Consider the following 5358-nt stretch of genomic DNA (forward strand, 5'->3'; position numbering starts at 1 on the left):
TGTTCTGTAGTTTCCACACTCAGTTGGGTCACCTTTTTTTGGAATGGGAACAAATATAGATCTCTTCCAGTCAGTTGGCCAAGTGGTTGTTCTCCAGATTTCTTGGCACAACTTGGTGAGCACCAATATTAAATTATAATAACTAATAGGAGGTTGGCTAGCATTAAGAAAAATGGAAATTCCAGAGCACTTAATTGTGCTCATGCAAAACCTATATACCTAGACCAGGAGACTGTTGGGGAACAGAACAAGAGAACACTCTTGTTGTTATGTGCCCTCGAGTTGCTTGAAGCTCATAGAAAACCTATGTACAACAGCCTTGAACCCTGCTATATCCGGTGCCAACCTGATTGTGTCTGACACACGTACCCCAGTCACCCCAGTCACTGAATAAATCCATCTTATCGAACATCTTCCTCTCTTGTACTGTCCTTCTATCCTTCCAAGCTTGGTTTAAAATGTAGAGTGTGTCAGGGTTGTATTCTCTCTCCATACCTATTAAATCTGTATACTGCATTATTCAAGAAGCTGAACTCTATGAAGAGGAATGTGGAATCTGGATCAGAGAGAGACTCATCAATAACCTGTGTATTGCATATGACACAACCTTGTTTACTGAAAGTGAGAAGGATTTGACGCACTTGTTAAAGAAGATCAAAGAATACAGTCTTTAAAACAGATTATACCTCAAAGTCAAGAACACTAAGATTCTTATCACTGGATTGATAGGCAACATCATGATAGATGAAGAAAACATTGAAACTGTAAATAACTTCATCTTAGTTTGATCCACAATCAACATCCTTGGTACCAGCAGTCAGGAAACCAGGACATGTATTGCACTGGGAAAGTCTGCAGTTAGAGACTTCTCCCAATTATTGAGGAATAATGATGTCAATTTCAAGATTAAGGTGTGTCAGATTCAAACTGTCGTCTTTCTGATCACTTGTTATACATCTGAGAGCTGAACAATGAAGAAGATTGACAGAAGAATTGATGCTTGTGAGCTGTGGTATCAGAGAAGAAAACATCCCATGGATTGCCAAAAGAACAAACAAGTATTTCTTGGAGAGGGTGTAGCTAGAGTGTTCTTTGGAGGCAAAGACGATGAGGCTCACACGGACATGTCGCTAGGAGGGGCTATTCCTGGGAGAGGGACATTATGCTCAGAAAAGTAGAGGGTACGTGAAGGAGAAGAAGACCCTTGACCAGGTGTCCGCCTTAATGGGCTCTAATGTGTCAGAAAATGTAATAATGGCACAGGACAGGATGGTGTTCAGCTCTCTTGTTCATTGGGTCTCTATGAGTCACCCTTGACTTGATGGCACCTAACAAGAAAATTGGTGTTCAAGTCACAACAATATCAATTTATTTTTTCTTTCTTTCCTTCTTTTTTAAATTATATTAGTTTATTTAAAAAAATTCGAATATATTGTCTCATACCAGTTCCTTCTCATATCCCTAACCCCACACACCCATCAAATTTTGTGACCCCATAATTAATTCTCACCCCAGTTCATCTTTACCTCTCTCCTTCCACAAAATTCACATACATTATAATTCATTTATGTACATTGTGCTTCACACACTTCTTCAATCACATTGTGCTTCATATGATAATTCCCTTATTTTGTGTTTTATAAAATTAATCATTATTGTTCTATGCCCACCATTACCCAATCTTTTCAGATCTCCACTATATCTTTCCCAATTTCTTAACCACTCCTTCCCTCACCAAACTCGACAACCCGATAATTCCTCCTTTTCACTCTCAGCCTTCCTGTTCCCTTGCTTTTCCTCTTTGGACTTTTATACACGTTTTACTCAGTTATCCTTCTATTTTTGCAATAATGACCTTATGCAATATTTGTCCTTATGATACTGAGTTATTTCACTAAGCGCAATGCTCTCCAGTCTCTCCCATGTTATGAAATAATTTTCAAAATCTTTGCACTTTAGCACTCTATAATATTCCATGGCGTGAATATACCACAATTTCTCAATCTGTTCGTTTGTTGGTGGAGATTTGGGCTATTTCTACTGTCTTGCCATTGCGAATAATGCTGCTATGTACACATCTTTGTGTCTCAGTTTTAATTTCCTTGGGGTATATTCCTAGCAGTGAAATAGTTGGGTCATTTGGGATTTCTATGTTCATCTTTTTGAGGAAATGTCAGACTGCTTTCCAGAGTAGTTATACCATTTTGCAATCCCATCCACAATGTATGAGAGTTCCAATCTCTCTGCATCCTCTCCAGCATTTATTGCTTGCTGTCTTGTTAAACTTTTCTGGATCTATAAATATTACGAAAGGAGATTCCCTAACTTTCTCCTTGGGGTCTGCTGCTGTATTCCAACCAACAGAGAGGTGTCAGGTTTGGATTAACAATGTGACTCCTTACAGAGAATTTGCTATCAGAGTACCTGTGAAATTGTAATTAGCCTTCTGATTTCAGTATGTTTCAGAATAAACTTACTATGAATAAACATCTACAGTTCTGAGATAAAGAATTATCAGTCCCAAAGTACTTCAAACTATAATTATTTAGGAAATACACAATGTCTATTTTTCTCAAATTTTATTTTACGTAACAGTTCAGGAGACATAAAGTTATGTATCTATATATTTTCCAAAACAGCCAGCAGCAATTCCTGAGGCAACATATAATATTAATTCAGGTTAGCCTCCTGAATTTCAGAAAATTTTGATGCAGGCTACGTACGATATTTATTTTATGTTTATGGTCTTAGTAAAAAAAACCAAAATGATTTATTTGCAACAAACCTATTTATCTCTTTGTTGTGAAAAATGAAATATTTTATATTCTGCTTATATAGCAAATGATGTAATGGGAACTAGTCCACAGATTTATAGGATCCTGTTTCATCCGACTGCTATTACCACAGAAGAGGGCACATTTCCCCCCACGAGAAAAGAAGGTATTTGTTTTCTCTGCAAGAATATTTTGTGATTTGACATATTTTATTAAAAAGATTAATTTTAGAAGGCTGGGTGTATTTAATTGAAAGTAAAAACACTAAATTAATGATTATCTATCTTTTTCTTATTACTGGGAGATAATTAATAGAAATAAGAATTTGAACTTTTCACTTTATCTTTCTCTTCAAGATAAAGAAATATTTTTGGATCCTGGGGATGGGAAGCATGTACTTTGTTAGAGTTGGTTTGGCAGGAGAAAATGAGTGAGGCTAATTTGTGAAAATTATTAAAGACGCCATCAATTAAAACAGCTCACCTTTAGTTCTGATTTTACCATTTGAGATAGATTGATTATTAATGGTCCTCTTATAAAATACTAACGAGATTTTATCAAACTCTTTTCAAGGTGGCCATGGAGACCTGTTGTTTTTACTTAATGATATAATCCATCAGTTAGGACTAATTTCTCAAATCATTGGGAAAAGGATTAATAAATTTGGAACTTTATTCTTTTGAGCCCTTTGATTACTATAAAAATAAGCATGTTAGTTTATGCTGAGCACCGTGAAACAATTCCTCAGGAGTACTTCCTTGGTTCCAAGGTCATGAAGGCAGCCACATCTGGAACCAAAACTTTAAACTTGTTGAAATTCCTGTCTTTTCTGTTTCTCTATTTCTCCATGTTTGCTGAAGTTTCTCTTTTTGTAGACCTCAGTTGAAATGGCAGAATAAAGGCTACCCATTCATAGCCTCATAATACTAAGTTTATGGCCATAGACAATTGAACATCATAACATCAACATGTCAATCTTCTTGTTGTTATTATGTGTTAGTTGCCTGCTACTCATAGAAACCCTATGTGCAACCCTATGTGCAAGCTCTGAACTTTGCCCTAGCCTGAGTCAGTCTTACTGAGTGTGACACACTCATAACCCCAGTTATCCTGTCAATCCATCTCATCTAGGGTCTTCCTCTCCTGCACTGTCCCTCTGATCTTCCAAGCATGACATCCTTCTCCAAGAACTGGTCTCTCCTCGCCATTTGCCCAAAGTATATGAGACAGAGCTTCTAAATCCTAGCTTCTAAGGAGCAGCTTGATTTCACCCTCTCTAAGACACACCTACTTGTGTTCTTGGCGGTCCATAATTTGTTCAATACTCTTCTGCAGCACCACATATCAAAGGCATCAGTTCTTCTGTAATCTTTAGTCATTGTTCAGCTCTGTAATGTTTAGCAAATAATTGTGAAAACCATGGCCTGAATCAGGCATGTTAGGCTGACGTCATTGTCCTTTAACACTTTGAAGACATCCCTGAGAGCAGATTTCCCTAATACAATTCATCTTTTGATTTCCTGACTGCTGGTGACAACAGTCTTGATTGTGGAGCTCAGCAAGATGAAACAATTAACAACCTCAATCTCTTCTCTATCTATCACTCTGCTGCCAGTTGGTGTCAGTCTTATAGTCTCAGAATCACACATTCTTGGGTTAAACCAATTATTTGTTCTAGTTTGAGTTCAGGGTCCATCCATGGTTATTCCAAAACATTTAGGTCGCATTGTTACAAATCTTCATCCATTTAGTAGAGAAGTGAAAGTCACTGCACTTGGATAAATGGTACACAAAGTTTCAAGTAGTAGAATTGAAAGTAAAGATAGAAAGAAGACAGGAAAGAATTATATATAAAAGCACTTAATAATTTTCGCTGAATCTGTGCTTGCTTTGCTTATTCCTTTTTTTAGGTTTCCAGCATTTCTTGGATTTTGAACATAGGTAAGAGGTGTCATTGGCTTGTCCTACAGTGCATTACCTTGGCAAGGAGAATTTCTTTTAATGAACTGTTTAGTTTGTGAAGGGGAACACTTTCACATGGTAAGGAAGATACAGTGGGAAAAAAGATCAAATGTAGAGGCCAGAAACCCTATCCAAAGATGGTTTCTTTTTGTTTTAGCTCAGGACTTAGTTATGCAGCGGTAACAAACAATTTCCAAGACCTAAAATGTGTCTCTCCCTCTTCTTACACATTCCTTGCCTGCTTGCTGCTTCATGTTATCCTCAAACAGGGGTCTACCACTTGAACTTGTCAACAGTTATGACAAAGAGTAAAGACCTTGGGAGGGTTAATCTGCACTGATTGAATAGCATAATGTATTGCCCAGGAATAATTACATGACCTCACCCCACTAGAAAGAAGACAAGGAAATGAAAACCAAGCTCTTATTTATAAGGAGAATGGCAGCTGGGAGGTGACTCGCTTCCATGAGAATCGTAAACTCCCTGAGCTTTAGTTTCTTCATAATGAAAATGAAAATGTGAGATTCAAATATGATGACAAAAGTATCATAGCTCCTAGGAATAATGACCTTTGTACAATAATTTTGATAAAAAGCAATTATTATTTTTATTAATTAATTTA

This window comes from Elephantulus edwardii, unplaced genomic scaffold (genome assembly GCF_000299155.1).
Source record: "Elephantulus edwardii isolate Elephantulus edwardi_28Jun2011 unplaced genomic scaffold, EleEdw1.0 scaffold00004, whole genome shotgun sequence".
Classification (NCBI taxonomy): Eukaryota; Metazoa; Chordata; class Mammalia; order Macroscelidea; family Macroscelididae; genus Elephantulus; species Elephantulus edwardii.